This window comes from Cyrtonyx montezumae, unplaced genomic scaffold (genome assembly GCF_038088225.1).
Source record: "Cyrtonyx montezumae isolate F1298 unplaced genomic scaffold, pur_monq_1.0 scaffold_4, whole genome shotgun sequence".
Lineage (NCBI taxonomy): Eukaryota > Metazoa > Chordata > Aves > Galliformes > Odontophoridae > Cyrtonyx > Cyrtonyx montezumae.
This window is the reverse complement of record NW_027072045.1, coordinates 23,311,766-23,329,170: the sequence shown is the minus strand read 5'-3', so window position 1 is coordinate 23,329,170 and position 17,405 is coordinate 23,311,766. Positions and strand designations below refer to the sequence as shown.

Here is a 17,405-nt window from a genome sequence, read left to right as displayed (position 1 = left end):
TTAGCTAAATTATACTTTATTGATAATCACTACTTTTGTTTTAGCTAAATTACACTTTATTGACAATCACTACTTTTGTTTTAGCTAAATTATGCTTTATTGACAATCAGTACTGTACGAAAGCACAGTACATCTTGCTTTTTGAGAAGTACTCTTCCTCTTTCTCTAAGCATTGCAGTGCAAAGTGAGCATATTCTGGGTGTAAATCAAGCTCTTTGCTGGCCCAATAAGCAGGTAATCAGTGCAGGTGGCAGGGAGGGAGGCCCAGCCTTCGCCTGGATGTTGCGCAGAAGACAACTATGATCCCTTTAGCTGGCAGAATTTTCCTACAAGAGATAATAAAGAATATTGCATGTCCTGAGGATTATGCATGTCTTTCCTGGAGTGCCCTATTCGATCCATTACAAGAACTGCTCCTGACACAGGAAATTCTCTGTATCACCACTGGAAACATCTTCTGATAGAAACAGAAGGTCACCAAAGGACACAGTCAGGGTCACAGCAGGTACCCAAGCTTGTGAGTGGTTCCTGCAGCATAAATTCATATGGATGGTGAATGTCTGAGAAAGAAAATAACCTTATGTCTTTACCAAATGGACTGCGTAGCCCAAACTACCTCAGAAACTATCCTGATGGGGAGTGGTCTAGACAACAGTTCTTATTTGATGTAAAAAAATTATCTGCACTGTATTTCTGCACTGAATTCAGATTAGTATCTCCTGTCCTTTACAAGATGAATTAAGATAATCACAAGTGCAGATTTTAAACACTATTATTTTAATTTCCTCGGATCTTCCATTGCTTGACAAAATCACTCAGAGCCAGATTTCAGATAGTGTTTATATGATTAGCATTGTGTCATTCTCTAAAGGTCTTTCTTTGCTCCTAGACTTATTCATTTTTGCTGAACAGCCATTTTGCTGAACCTACCTTTGTCAGCTACACAGATTCTTGGCTCCCTTTCTGTGGTAAAGATTTCATGCATTTAATATATAAAATAATTTGCAACAAAAATGTGTAGCATAACAAGATGCTCCATTAACCTTACCACCTCAATTATTGGATCTCACAACCCATTAAGGACTCTGTAAGTGTGATTAAAGATAAAGCTAGTAATGCAGAAAAAGCCAATGTTCCTCACTTATACTTATAGGAGCTGACCTTCAATTTGTAGATAAATACATCCACTGTGTGATTACTGTAATTGGCAAGTACATGTAAACCAATTGATTTAAGTAAATGTATCTGCGGTCCACCAAAACAGAACAAAGTTTCCAGTGGAAATATTTAACCAGTGTAGTAATATCTGCAAGATAAATAGGACAATTGATAGCTAATTTCCAGTAGATTGGCAATTACTTCAAGTGGAGTCAACTGAAAACTGTTTTATTTTTTAGAAACATATTGACATAAACCATATGGTGTGGAATAAACATTTAAGCGATAGTTGTACCAGCATTTATAACTAGACCGCTAGAAATAATTGCCACAATAAAAATACTGGCTAAGTTTTACTCTTTGGAGATGCTTTCCTACTGGTAAGATTCATGGAGCTGTAAAAACGCAGCCAAAAATGGGTCTGCCAGCATAGGTTTACTTGACTCTAGAGCTGCTATAAAGATAAGAGTTTCCGGATGAACAATACGAACAAATCTTATCTAAGGGACAGACTAAGCCTGTCAGCCTGCTCTGAAGTAACTGCTGACCAATTAACTCAACTTGGATGAACAGTTGAGGCTGCAGATTTACAGAACTGCCTCTCATGATCATCAGTCATGATCAAAGTAAATAACCCCAATACACTATTAAACAAAAATAAAATAACAAGAACCCACAAAAAGATAAGCAAAAGGTCCCCTTTCATTTCAAAATCTTTTTAAATTTTTCTTTAAATTCTTTTTCATAACTTTTTTTTAAAGGCAAGAAATTGAGTTTTTCACCATCCTAATTTACTTTCTGTCTTAAGTTAGGAGAACGTTGCACATCTAGACTCCTATGTGTAAATTCTATGCCTGTTAACAAGATAATTACCTAGTAATGTCATGAATTCTTCTATACCACTGTAAGAAATGTAGTGTTTATCTTGACTTCAGCCTCAGAGGAACCATAGTGGGAATAGTGGCAGTTCCTTGATTTAGAGGTAGTTTCTTATTAGCATTCACCACTGCCAATATTTTGACACGTTGAAACTGGGGATTTTTCCAGTTTGCTATACTTAAAGGAAAGACAGTATTTTAGCAGTTTCTGAATCCCCAGCAGTTATCTTAAAAAAAAATGATGCAGTATTTTTCATGCCTAGCTCCTCTTTGCTCATCTGCACATAAATAGAAATAATAAAGGTTAAGATTAGATATAAAAGTGGTGATTAGCACTATGCTCTTTTTCTTCCACGCTGTGAGCACATTTCAGAAATAACCTCTCCCTTCGTATCACCACATATGTTTGGAAAAACTACAATATAAATAATTCTTCCCAAGTAAATAAATTGTTTTTTCTTAATTAATATTTATCCATAAATCAAACAGACATAGTATGCTTTATAATATTTGCCATGGAAAGCTATGTTCTTATTTTACCTAGGGATGCCAGCACCCTAACATTATTGCTCAATGCAGCATAATATTCCAGGTGACGGCTGCCATTAAGATAAAGGAACCTGAAGAAGATGAGAGTTTTAAGCTACTTTACCAAAAAGGAGCCTCGGAAATATATACAAAAACATATAATACAAGTTCTAAAGTTCTACTTTTTAAATACCTTGGAATTACCTTCTTTTTATTTCAAATTTTCTCAAAGCCTAGGAATTGATGACACGTACAGAATTAAATACAATTGCAGTTCCTAACTATAAGAGTTTTCTTCAACAACATGTATTGGAGGGAAATATGGATTTTACATACTGGGAAAAAAAAGTACTACAGATAACGATATAAGTAGCTGAATTGATTTGACAACCTTACAGCATCAGTGTAAGCACAAGAACTACCTATAAGTAGAAACCTAGCATATATAATCCTATCTGAAAAGAGATTTGTTTCACTATCACCAGTGGAAAAAAAAAGGCTTGAGATTCCTTTGAGAATAGCAGAAAAGTGTGCACATTTTGAGACACTACATTGCTCAGCAATAGACCACCCATGGATATATTTGCAAAGAACAAGAACAAATGAGAAAATGGTGTTTGTTGCTGATAAACACTTCAGCCCATCCACTAAGAGAGAGAGACTTTGAAGCCAGGCAAGCTTTGCAGTATCAGCTTCTCATCAGCTGTTACTTGATGTAAGAAGACTGGAAGGAGAGAACAGTCTGCAAAACTCTGGAAAACCTTTGTAAGTTAGGCTGAATTGAGGTCAGGGATTGTAGTGTACCAGCACAGATAATTTACTGAGAATAGTTTTAAACATGTATGAGCAGAAGATCCCCCAGTTCAGAAACTGAGTCCTCTTTACTTTTTATATCAATTTGTTGAGCAGCAAGGCAAAGGACTTGAGCCCCTGTCCATTATTCATAGATAGCCAAACTTTGAATCTCTAGTTTAAGTAAGATTTACAAATGGGTAGAGAATTTCATTAGACATGTGAACTTGAGTTCAAACTCCTACATAAAAACACTCCCTAGAGAGCAGCCCCAAGCTGAAGTTTGGCTTTAGTTTAGGAAAAAAAAGTCATCTGTCTTATATATAAATTGCCAGTAGGTGATGATAGTCTCAATGACTCAGATGCTTATGTGAAAAGTTTCACTGTCTTACTAGATCCAAATTATAAAAGAAGAAGGCCACTTAAATAGTCATTAAAAAATAGCAGTTACTCTCCCTAAACACTTGTGCAGCCAATACTGAAAAGAGCAATATATTAGCTGAATGAGATAACATTAAAATTAACCTACCCTAAGCACTTGTGAGCTTGACAATCAAATATCCACCCCGCCTCCAATAGAAGACACACATTTACATGAACTTATAACATTTGTTGCCAGGATGTATAGGACTGTTACTGGCATCTGATAAAATGGATATGAGGTACATAAATTTAAAGATAGGCCACTAAGTGAGGCCAATAAGACTGTTCAAAGTATTGCTAGAATGGCAGTAGCCTTAGTACGGAGAATATTTAAAGGAAAGCAGAATTAGCACCCCATCTAATAAACTTTGACTACAGAACAATTTAATGCATGGTTTTAATTTATGCAGCTCTTTCACTTTCTTCAAAATTATGAACAATCAAACTGAGCTCTTAAGTCAATCATTGAATTGACAATTTCTATACTGTGACATAACCAAATCCCGCATTGCTTCATTTCACTGCAAATCAAGTCACTTTAACCACTCTTAACTCTGACTCAGTGCAGCAACGTACTCAACAACAGGTTTCTTCAGCAACTACACTAAGCAAAATATTTACTGAGAGGTAATCCAGCAGAAATCAGCACTAGTATTGAATGCTTAATAGACACTTCACAAGTCCTTCACCAGCAAATATATCATTCGATAGTTCACATAAAGCTCATTTCATCAGGTGTCTGTGAAAAATACCATCCATTTTATTCTAAGCAACTAAAGCCTTAGCAGGAAAATCCTCATGGGAGCTTCTACAAGAGAAGTCATAAGCACTGGAAGATTACAGTACACTGAATAAATGGTGTTGAAGCCCTTCACACCAGAACTAAAAATTTCCTGATCTTTAAAAGAGACAAACAGTGCAGGCATTTGTGCCTATATGTGTGCTTGTCATCACCAGTGGAGAAGGAACAGCTGCTACACATGATTTCAAAGAAGCAGGGACTTTCCTCCAGTGGAAAAACCAATCAATTGGCATGTGTCACAAAACACGTTGCCATGTCAACTACATACTTTTACTACCGTGAAAACAAATAGTGATTGAACCCCTCAGCAGGTAATGGCACTGCAGCAGCTGCTTATCATGGCAGCTGTTTTCTTGATGATAATGGGCACTGCTGCCAGTGTGGTGGCTTCTGTGAGCCTAATCAACCATCCTATATTAGGTACAACTAAAAGCAAAATATAATATCCAGTTACGGACTTAATGGGAGAAGGAAACTAAAGCCAGCTTCATTTCCACCACAGGAAAGGAGCTGATGTGTATTTCCATGCCATTTCTGTTGGCAACAGTTATTTCACCCTTTAACATAGGACTGGTACTGTCTCTTGATCTGCCCTGAAGAAACGTCTTCATTAGAGTACAATAGCTAGACCAGTACCACTGAGAACAGTGAAACTATTTACATACACCAAAGCAGATGCTCAAGAGCTACTAGAATAAGAGAGAGAGAAAAAAAAAAACAAACACAACAGAGAAAGGCAAAACAAAAGAGCCAAATAACATGCACAGAATGTACTAGAAGCACAAAATGTGTCCAGCCTCTACAATTACTTCATTTTCTTGAAATAACTTTATCACAGTTCGGCCTGGTCCAGCATAGATTCCGTGACAAGGGAATGAAGGGACCCATGGATCTATGCCCTGGGAAGGGGGTGGGAGGAAAGGTAGTGAGATGGGTCTGGACAAAGGATAATGGTGGCAATGACCTAAGGGAAAAAGTTTAATTTACTAAATAAGAAGAATAAACCAATTATTTCTACTAAATAAGAAATCTAAACGCTTCTAAAATCCCAACACAGAAATGATTTTAATGAAGACATAATTTTTTTCTTTGCGATTCTTTTCCTGAACAGCTACTGCATGATTAATTCATTAAAAAATGGAACAAATACCATGTATAACCACCGATGAAATGCAAAGTCACAGTGAAACTATTATTAAATGATACACTGCCACATTTATGAATTTAATAGTAATTAATTATTACCTACAGATACTGCATAGGCAAAGCATTTATAGGCTTTGCTTAGTTTCTAAGAGTGTGATATGTGGCAGAAATGTTCTACACCATCATACAGAATCTCATTTTTCTTTACAGCTCGCACAATAATCTTCAGCATTTTTGCCAAAGTCAGAGAAGCATAGGAAATGTAGGACAAAAAAACCATGTATCTAGTCTGTGTCCCATTGCTCACAGAACTGTTCACATCATTCAGCGGTTCATTTAGGAAGCATACCCATTAAAAATAACCAAACAACTGTATTCTTCTGTCTCTGAGACTCAACCTTGGTTCCAAAAATCAACCTCATCATCATAATCAGTAAAACAGGTTCTCCTGTAAACAGAGTTAGATCTGCTTTTTCCTACTCATTGCTATTTCTAAACAATGCCTGCAGGACCACCACAGCAGCTCCAGTCATCTGCAGTGATCTGCACAAGTATGACTTGACTAGCCACTGGATCATAGCAGATATTTTGCTCAGAGCTGACACTGGCTCTGCTCAAACACTGCACATAAAGAAATCTGTTAAACAGCACAAACTTAGCAAAACATCTCAATCACAAGACCGACATTTCTAATTATATCTCCAACCCTCCTCTTATCTATCCTGTCACAGATTGCTGATTATTCCATTAACTAGGGAACTTTCTGGTTTATTGTGTGTAATAAATCTTTTCTTTCTGCATGCACTATACTTTCTGGCATCACTGTCATATGGGAAAGAAGGTGTGATGTCCCCTACAGTATAATTTATGATTGCTTTGTTTGAAAATGTTTTTTTATAACAATCAAACAATAGCATCACAAATACGTTAAATCACAATAATGATCAAACCTAATTTCCAAAGACTTGCATCTGAATCTACAGCCACACAACAGTTCATGATCTCCGAAGGCAGTTTTTCTCATAATCCCATGTGAGTTTATTTGCTGCCTGACTGAGAGAGTGAACACAAAGGAATGTCTTTCCTTTATATTTAAAGTGGGATTTATAGGATTTCTTTTCACCATCCTATTTTTCCATAATTCTAACGAATTAATATGTTTGACATATCCATCAAAGTTTGGCAAAAAAATCTGAAAGAAGTAGTCAGGCAAAGAGACATCCAGAATGATCATATCAGAGCCTCCTGAAGATGCAGGCCCCCATTTTCAAAGGTGGAGCTTTAATTTGTGTGCCTAGATGTACATTTAAACTACTGAATCACTGGGCAGATTTTCAGAACTGATCAAGGAAAGTGGGCACAACAGCACATCTGTAAGACATTCATAGATACGGTTCAAAGCCTGGAAGAGGACTCAGAGAAGCTATGAGCTGTTCATTCTGCAGATCTGTAATAATCAGTCCTCCTAGAAAATCAAGGCTAACCTGCATCCTTTATTCACATCCCCATAATCTACTTAACAGTGAGGAAAAAATGAAAATGCATGCAACGCAGGAAAAAGAAGAGTTAAAAACATTTCAAGAGGTTGTAGCATATTTTGAAGAAAAAAATAAATCACTTGGACTACCTTTGAAGGTTCTCTTATCCTAATTTAAAACCAATTTGCCACCGTGACCTTTCTCCAAATACCTTGAAGGGTTAACGTGTTAATTAAAGCAAGGTATTCTACTTCTCACAATATTAATTAAAATAAAAGCTGCAGCTGGTGCTTAACAGCAACTCAGTCCCAACAGCAGGTTTTAGTCACTTCACCTAAATCAAACATATCATAAAGTTGGCATGAAAATCATATTGTCTGAATCAAACACATCTGGCAACTGACATATGCTTCTACCTACAATGAAAATAACAAACTACCTCTATTATTTATGCAGATGCACTTTAAATTGTTTGCTATGCTGATGTCTTCTATCGCTCACATTTGGAAGCTAAAAATCCTAACAAAGATTAATGATTAAGACTGAAAGAGAAGAAATTGCTTTCTTCCTTCACAACTGGTGTTATAGGTTCTGATACCACTGCCATTCTGTTTTGTACTCAGACGATAAAGAGTATCTTTTTAATTAAACAAAGTGTGGAATGGGTAAGCTTGGCATCTTGGTGCTAGCTTGCAAAGCTCTTATGATAAATGGTATTTCATACTATGAATGTTAGGATATCATTATACTATGAGTAGTTCCATTAAAGACTAAGAAATCCCAGTGTAGGGTAAGGTCCTGCTCTGCTTTTTATTAATTTTTGATTTATCAGGAGCTGTCTCATTCTGTGGGACAAGGGTTTCTGTAGAGAGAGCTCCAGGCTGCTGCCTGTATCAGTGCCAGCAGCCTCACAGCTGCGATGGAGTGACTGGATGGATTCACACCGCTCAGATCTCTTGGAGGTACAAAGTGATGCTGGGAAACAGCTTCACACTCTTCCCTTAACCACAGGGAATACAGCAGAAGCTATCGAAGTTGACAGAAAGAAGGAAACAGAAAGGCTCTGGGAGAGGCATCTTGATTGCCAGAACATGGGTACTCTTGGGAAATCAACAAGTAAGGCTCTTCATTAATACTGAAAGCACATAGAGCATTCGGCAATTATTACTGATGTCTAAAGTGCATGCATTATGTAGGTATATTTTCAAGTCTAGAAGCCCACTCGCCTGTTTCTCAGAGGACCAAAAAGGCAAGTGCTCAGTATGCGGTGTACTTCCCCCCCCCCCCCCCATCCTGATCTGCGATGATGTAAAGAGAAAGAGGAACAGGAGACCTTCCTGTTCCTCCTGCCGCTCCTCACCCTGAGTCTCACCTGAATACCAAATGCCATATTAGATACATCGACAGTATTCCATCAAAACAAACTAGCTGTGCTTTATGTTAAAATTAATTAGTTTATTAGGTAGTCTAATTTAATTCCTTGAAATATTAGCTTGCAAATTCCATTTCTGCCACATAAAAGGAACACAGAAGTTAACATTCACCCCATTCTGACCAATGGTTTTCTGTTCTTTTTTAGATAGATATGACTATTCATAAATCAATTGAATTAAATCAGTGGCTTATTCTCCTAGGCTGGTTTTAATGGTTCAGAAGGCAAACAACTTCATTTCATGTGATTACATTTCTTTTAATGGAATTTTGGCAGTTGCATCAAAACAACTTTTCTAAGGCAACACCATTCTCTCCCTCATCAGATGAGTCTGGAAACATCCTGTATCACACTGTATGGGAGCACAAATGCAGAAGAGGAGGACAGTGCTTAGTAGACAGTGCCTAGGAACAGGAAAGAACATATGCAACTCTTTTCTTAGCAACACAGTATTCTCTTCATTCCTTCTAGAAAATCTTTCACAACATAGAAAGAACTAATAATACTAAGAATTAGCAGGAAGGCACTCATGCTGATAAAGAATTCCTTTTCCCTCAAAAGCCATAACTTGTATCTATTAACACTGTGTTCTGTTGCAGGCTCTTTTTGTTTGTTTAGTTTTTAAAATATTAGGAATTAAAACGGTAAGTTTACAGTTTTTCACCTCGTGTCCAGAGGCAACAATTTATCTAAGTTTCACTATGAAGGAGCAGTATGACCATGTAACTAAATCGACTGCAACGCTTGCTTAAATACATGGGAAAAAAAATAATCAGAAACTCAAAAAATCCCCTTTACAAAACTAATGAATCTAGCTTCTATGATTTAAATTGTTACTGCATGGTTGTTTGGTTCATCTGTTGTCTGAAGTTCCTGTGTCAGCAACAGAGCTGTTGAAAAGGTACACGCCTATACCCCAATTAACCCAAACAAAGTTTTATTTCTGAGTTTATGACTGATCTCATCAGCCCAACATGAAATAGATGACACTGCATTAAGCTCACCAAAACTGAATATGTAACCTTATAACCTTTACCATAGGCAGCAAAGCTGCCAGTAAAGGTGATCTGTGAACAGTAACACAGTTCTTAATGTTGAAAGATAGATGCAACAAAGAGGTACAACAGGATTGCAGTAGTACTGTGCAGCTTGCCTGTAGTTTGAGGCTTTTCTAGAAGCTCTTCTTGTCCTCTCTGAATTCCCAATAACAGGTTCTGTTTTGACCACAGAAGGAAGGGCTTCTGAACCTTACTCCAAGAGATCAGCTTTTGAAGTGTTTGTACAAACTGAGTTTTTAGCTATTGGACTTTACTTAAGTATTAAATTTACATTAAATTAAAATTACATTACTTAATTTTTATTGCAGGCTATTAATTCAAACCTTGCAATGTGCAAGTCAGATTATCCAAATGGACACATGACTGGCCATAGCATGGTGACACCAGTCAGTTATAACAACAAACAACTACTCCTGGAAGACAGCTGGACAAGCACTGTTCCTGTACTCCTGCTGGAGACTTCCATTCTTACCCTTCTCTATCTATCCAAAATAATCTAGGAAGAAGATTATGAAGATTACTCTTTGGTGCAAGCCTTTGTATTCACAGTTATCCTGTTGATGCTGAATATATCGTAGTGAATAGAGGGTGGCTAAATGAGTGTGGTACAAGAATGAAAGAACCACTGCTGGTGTGGAGATGGTAAAGAATTATGCAAGAAGAGAAGATTTTTTTTCTGTCATGAACAAAGGAAGCATTTTTCAAAATACACAGTAGATTATCAGAGCTGGAAGCTCATCTATGTCCTTGTCTGAGCTGACAGCAACTAAAACAGTTACAACTTTCCCTTCTTACAAATTGGGTAGGCCTACTCTGTAATTTTATGTGATTGTTTTATAGAGAGCAGAGTACAGGAAATAACTTTACCGTGATAAAGTGCTTGCTAATTATTGGCAGCTTTGCAAATGGAGCTTGCTTGCTTGTTCTGGCTGCAGAGCTGCTTTGCATCTGACTCTGTAGGATTTGGAAGCCTACGCAAAAGCAGGCACTATCTTACCTCATTATAGAACAACCTGTATTACTTTTATATTCAGACCCACTGTTTCACTAATGACAGTCACCAGTACAGATAAAAGGTATAAAATGCAAACAATTTTGCAGGGTTTTATTGTTTGATTGTTTGCTTTCCAGGGAGCTTCTTCACTAGTAGGCATTACGAAGATACATTTTTTTTTTTAACCCCAGTTTGAACTGGCTTCCCACTTAAGGGTCTTTGTTTAAACATTCTTTTGAGAAAGGGTCATGTATAGGGCCATGTAACAATCTTTTTCTGTCCAAAAGAAAAGTAAATATGGCCAGTAGGCAAACACATGGAATTATATAGTAGAATGAAAGATGTATCAAGGTAATGTTGCGATGTAGATCAAATAAACAGCTACCTGATAGAGTGAGGAAAAAATATATGCAGTCTTGCAAGTCTGAAACACAAACACAGAGCACAGTGGCCAGACTGCTTATAACAGTTCTTCCTCAACCGAACTGCAGTTGCAAAATAGAATTCACTGTGAAGTTTTTCTTCTTATTCTTGTTTTTGTCCATACAAATGATGGACTGAGGTAGTCTTCACAACTAGGAGATGTCTGGAGCTTAAAGGCCATCACTATCTGAATTCCTGTAGTAATCATTTTTTGCCTTCTTAATATCCTGCTATGTTAGATGTTATTATCAGCTGAAAGACATTTTATCAGCTTCTTTAGAGAAAAAAAACAACAAATATAAATGTCATATTGGGCAAAAATTCTTCTGATTCTGTATTTTGTATTGTTTATGCCTTGGGAGGAACTAACAAATAGGAAAAAAAAAAAAGCAACCAAAACAAAAACCAACAGAAGAAGCCACAAGCATCATAAAGTACATCCTGTAACAAAGGAACATGAAGCCAGAGGCCAACTTAATGTATGCAGGCAGCATACAACCACTCCATGTAGTGAATAATTGATATTAACATAAGAAAATCTGATTTCAAAGACAACTCAGTCTGAGCTGAGAAGAAGAGATTGCATTCAATCTTGAATTTGAACCAATTCATATAAATTTTGATGGGTTGACATGAAGTTTTCTGTTCTTGCTAGATTGCCACTGTTCCAAAGCAAAAATAAATAGAGAAAAGACGAATATCAAAGTATTATCTGCACAGATGGTAAATTTTGCTAACATCATATCCAAATCATTTACTGCTCTGAACAACATGAATGTTCATGCCTCAACCCACTTAAGCCACAGAACTTCCCAATACCAAGAACAAATGAAGAGATGATATAATATAGGTATTGTAAAGGCAGAATTGGAAAAGGTGTGGAATCACAAGGTTACTGGTTTTCTATATATCTACAACATATACCACCTTTTTATAATGGCAACCAGTGTGATGGAATGCAAGCCTAATTTTCAGCTGTGGATTCTCATATTCTCCAGAAAAAAATATGCCTTTGGGAAATATTTGCACTTCCATGCTTGCCTGCTTGCTCAAATACAGGAGTAATTAGGATCCATTTTAAACCATATCTGAATGGCATATGACAACATTCAGAAAGCTTTATAAAAAACTCAGATTTAGTCAAGTCCTGGGTTTCCCAGAAGCACCCACTGGGCCACACTATCAACAGAAGGGAAATGACATGGTGCACAATGGAGATTCAGCACTGGCCATCATACTGTGCCTTGCTCCGAACTGTGCCTGGAGGCAAGTTCTGCACCTGAGTGCTGATGCCCTTCTGCTCAGGTTGCAGAGTATTTCCCTTGGCACTTCATCTCTGTGCTCTAAAAAGGGAATATTCTAGAAATGAAAGTATATTTTGTGTTTTTTGTCCCTGCTCACTCTTTGTTTTAGCCTTTGTCTTTTTAGAGATGAACTTAATCTAGTTATTTAAAGATTGAAGTTTTTGCTTGCAGGTCTTGAATAATAATTATGATAATTATTTTTTATCATGCTTATTCATACATGCCTCCTGTCTATGTGCCTGAGGTGTTGCACAGATAAAACATAGTACAAACTAAATGTAAGAAAACAAGCAATAAAAGAAAATCCAATGAGATATTTAGAAAGCCAAGTGCAATATTAAAAACAGAAAGGCTGCTTTCAAGCAAGAAATTTCAGGGCAAAATCACTGCAAATCAAGAGATTCCTGTGAGCTTCTTTCTACTAGATCCATCAAATCCACTTAAATATAGCAGATGAAACCTTTGTCCATTTTATTCTAGCTGGCATCTTCAAAATACTTTCCAAATTTTATTTTAAAATATTTTGAGATTGCTTCTTATGTATGCAATCCAGAATATCTGTCTTTTTTGACTCCTATGGAGGTGTAGTATGGACATTTCCAGCTAACATCTTTAAAGCAGCTCAAGTGACAATATGCCATATAAGATATGAAATAAGTTACTCTGTTACACAGAGAGGGAACTAGAAAGACACAAGGCTCAACTTGCCAAGATTAAACAAAGCCTGTAGTAGAAAAAGGATTTAAACCAAAGTCTTCCAAGTGCGTGACTTATCACATGAAATTTGGGGGCTGAAATGCAAATAAGGCAACCCCAAAGCATGAAGTAAATTTGAATATAGAAGCAGGTGTAACACACTTTTCTCTGCAATCCATGATTACACCTATACAGATTCATCTAAGAGCATCCATAGAATGTAAAAATATTAAGGATCAGTTTGATAAAATCTTAAACTCTTGAATTTGTAAATAGCCTACTCTTTATGTCCTATTTTTTCTTGCATGATTCTCACCTCTTACCAGACAAGCACTCCTAAAAGCAGGCTAAAGAATATCTTTATACTACTGAACAGCATGTAGTCTGCTTGTTAACAAGAAATGAAGCTGGAAGTTAAGTCACTGCTAATTAAACTCATGATCACAAATGGAAGGTCAGACAGCAGATCCAAAGGGCTGTTTGAAAATGTAATACGACAAAAGAAAGAATAAATTCTCATGTCTAGTCCTGATTTGGCAGACTGATCCATTGGAAGACTCCTCAAGCTGCATGCAGGTCATATTGCAAAAATTAGAGTACATGTACATCATTTGGGTTTAAAATAAGACTTGAAAACAACAATTAATAATTGTTCATTCAGAAGTTAGAATGTATGCTACAGCCCTGCAGTCCAGTCTCCAGGGTGGCTGTCACCAGCACATTCACATAAATGCTCTCTCCTTTGCATTGTGTCTCTCCTCTGCCCATTTGTGGTTGGGAAATCTGCAGAAGCATGCGCTGCCATGTGTGTGAATCTTCACAAATGCAGAAAGCATAGGAGGTGACTACCTTACTGCTTTGGTCCCCTTGTTCTGAGACTTGGAACAGACAAAACAAAACTAACAGAAGATGAGAAGAGCACAAATGGTTGGACAGCTGGCTCAGAAAAGTGCCATTAGAAGAGCAAAGGGGAGCAGAAATTCACTAGCAAATGGAGAATGGAGGGCAGCTTGAGATGGCTCCCACTGTTTTCTCTTATCCTCAATCTCCTAAAGGGCCAAAGGTTTTCATGCACATCTCAAACTCTGCATTCTCACCATCCCCACTGCCCTGTCACAGTGGGGTAAGCAACAGGCAGCTAAGACACACAAGGGAGCAAGGCTGCATCTGCAGATATGCAAGATAGGGAGAACGAGGCTCCCTCCCCATTATTATACCACAAAGCTCATGAGGGTTTTGGAAAACCCATGGAGAAGTTTTTGTTCTTTCCAAGCGCGTTTCCTAGAAGTGATCTGGGCACCTGGACAGCACAGCCCTTCAGAACCCACTTGGCATTTAGGAAGTCACTTTTCAGGAAGTACAGAAATGCAGGCAGCACTTCAGAGCTGCTTTCTTCCATGCCTCCTTCTCTGAGTATTTCACCTTTTTGTGAACCACAGGTAGATTCTGGAACTCACAGCGAGGTGGAAAAGCCTTTGAGAATTGCTAATGCCAGGTGTTTTTTTTTCCCCCAAAATTATTTCTTTATCAGCAGGCTTTCATGTGACATGCTAATATTAAAAATCTGCCTTCCAACAGTTCAACTTTGCTTCAGTGAATGTGTTGCCAAGCCCTTTCTAATAAATGTCATCTATGATTTCTATGCCAAGCTTGTTTTGTAGTAAAATTGTGGAGTTAAGTATCACTGTGTTGATTGACACCTAGCTATTCAATCAAACATGTTAGGTGCAGACTGCACATGCAAAAATTGATGCTGAAACAACTTTTATTAGGTATTTTGCAGGGGGGTTGGGAAGAAAATCAGGCTTGTAATGAAAATCTTAACACTGTTTCAGCTTCTGCAGCACCAAAAGTACTATTTTCTCCCCTGCTGACAATTTAGCAGCAGCAGTAATGAGCACCAGAGGACTTTGCTATGGAGAGAAAGATAACAGAACACACTTACTGAGAGGACAGGGGGGTTGTTTCTTAACAATAGAAGTACACAGAGATGGATTTGGCAATTCTCAGCTGTTGAGCAGATTTTTGGTTATAACTCATTGCACCTCTTTCAGTGGAAACAATGGATTTTAAGTAAGCATTCTTTTCTGGGTCTGTGAAAGATCCAATATAGGCTAGCTCAGTGGCAAATTTAGAAATGGAGAAATACGCAACATCATACCATGCTGAAGTTAGGATGTGCTGTGAGCTGAGTGACCAGGGCATGATGCATTCATGCAAGGCAATAATTTACTTTCTTGGGAAATGTATTTCTTTGAAACCTGACACTACAACTACGAAAGAGGTTTCTCCTGAAGACAGGTGACATGAAATATCTTCATCGTAGCTTAGAAGTGAATTGATGCTCAACATCCAGAGAACCTATTTAATTTTTTTTAACACATCTCCAGCCTCCTGGGGCATCAGTGGTTTTCAATGGGAAAATGGATTTAGACCAAATCTCCTAGAGCAGCAGGATACCTGTGAGATTCTGAAAAAAACTGTGAAATAGCTGAAGACAAGACAAAACAAACAAATCCCTTAAGTGGCTTAGTTTTGCCAACTAGCCATTAAACCTAAGAGTTTTCTGGTAGATTACCTGAGGAATGATTTGGGTGCATAAGCCAAAGCATCTGTGATCAATTTAAACGCTCCAGACAGTAAGAATAATCCACACTCTGTCTGAAACATCTATAGAAACCCCTGCCCTTATGGCCAAGCAGCTGGAGCACAGGCAGTGAGCCTTATGGCAGTTTAAGCAACAGTAAACATTTCTGCCTTGGCACATGAATGAATCTACTGGTGTTTGCAGGTCACAATATAGTGTTTCCTACTTTCTCTATCTTCTCCTTGTACAGTAGGTGTGATACTGAAAACTTTTTAAGCTGCAGCCACCATTGTGTACAGAAGGAAATAGAACCATAATTCTTCAGTGGTAATCTCTAAAAGGAGAGGGCATATTGGACCCTGAAGTCCCAAGATAACACTGAGGAGCTCCCTTACCCAAATCATTTCTCCCACACCTGCCCAAGATTCTTAGTAATTTTAATAAGAAGGAGAATAAAAAAAAAAAAACCCTTATAGATGTTTTAATAGATCAGCCTCAGATGCCTCATCTAATGCTTTGCATTTCAGCTCACAAATACGTTGGTTTTTTTTTTTTTTTTTTTTTTTTTCAGATTCTCCACTGCATTTTATCCCACAGTTTTTCTGCTCTGACATTTGCTGAGTTTTGGCAGGCAGTTTTTGCAGTAAACCAGACAATTTCTTCTGTCATGAAGGAAACAGAACTTACAGAAATCACTTGGAAGGTCATTGTTCAAGCTTTCCAGAGAACTATTTCTGTTCTGGGTTACAAGAGCAATTTATTCACTGAGCTTAACCTCAGTCCTACATTACAGGATGAGGCCTTATTGCAAAGATACTCTGCAGTAGTAGTTTCATTCTCTTTAGTTTCTTGTGTTATTTCCAGAAATTACATGCAGATCTTAATTCTTTTACTGTTTAAAGCCACTCATTCTGGCAAAAAAAATAGAAAATTGATTTTAAAACAAAACTTATATGGTTTTGAGTTGTTCATATTATTATTACTACACTACATCCATACAAAGTGTTACAGTTCTTGCACATATGCAATGGCAAGTTAAACTAGAAGTACTGTGAAACTCACAAGAAAAGCAGTTTTTCCTGTCCCATGCAGGATAAAAATGAAAAATAAACAAAAAAAATTTTTTTCAACTTTTTTAAGGACTATCCTTATTTGAGTGCCAACAGCACAACTTACTGTTCAGTAGCTGTGCACAAAGATTCCAGTCCCAGTTTTTCCAGTGAAACCACAAATGAGATTGACATAGTAACTCTGTCTATTGGTAGTATCAAAAATCTTTGCATCAGCATTTTCTAGGAGAGCCTGCATTGCAATGCCTGTCTTCTAGACACCTCTCCTCTCAAATGCTGTCAGATCAAGCATGAGATACTAGACTCTAATCCTGTCAGCACCGAAAGAGGACAATAAACGGTCCTCTCAGTGCTCCATGCCAGAGCAAAGCCGAAAATTTTGTCCATGTTGAAAGAAAAAAGGGAAATTTTGTTTAACTGTTACATTTTTTAAAGAAAAACAAACAAAAAAGTCAACAAACAGCAAGCTGCTCTAAGGAGCTGCTCAGAGGCCTTGCTTACTGAAAATATTCTCACAGGATATAGATTAGTAGGCAGATGGCGGGGGAAAGAAGTCAAAGGGGCAAGATAAATTGGGTTTCTTACAGAAGCTGTAATTTATCATCATAATATTGCTAACACAAATACAGAGAATTA

The 17,405-nt window shown here is 37.4% G+C and overlaps 1 protein-coding gene across 2 annotated transcripts in view; it reads right to left on the bottom strand.

The window, feature by feature from the left end:
- Positions 1–17,405, bottom strand: part of GRID1 (glutamate ionotropic receptor delta type subunit 1) — a 489,114-nt gene that overhangs the window by 30,635 nt on the left and 441,074 nt on the right. The window lies entirely within an intron of this gene.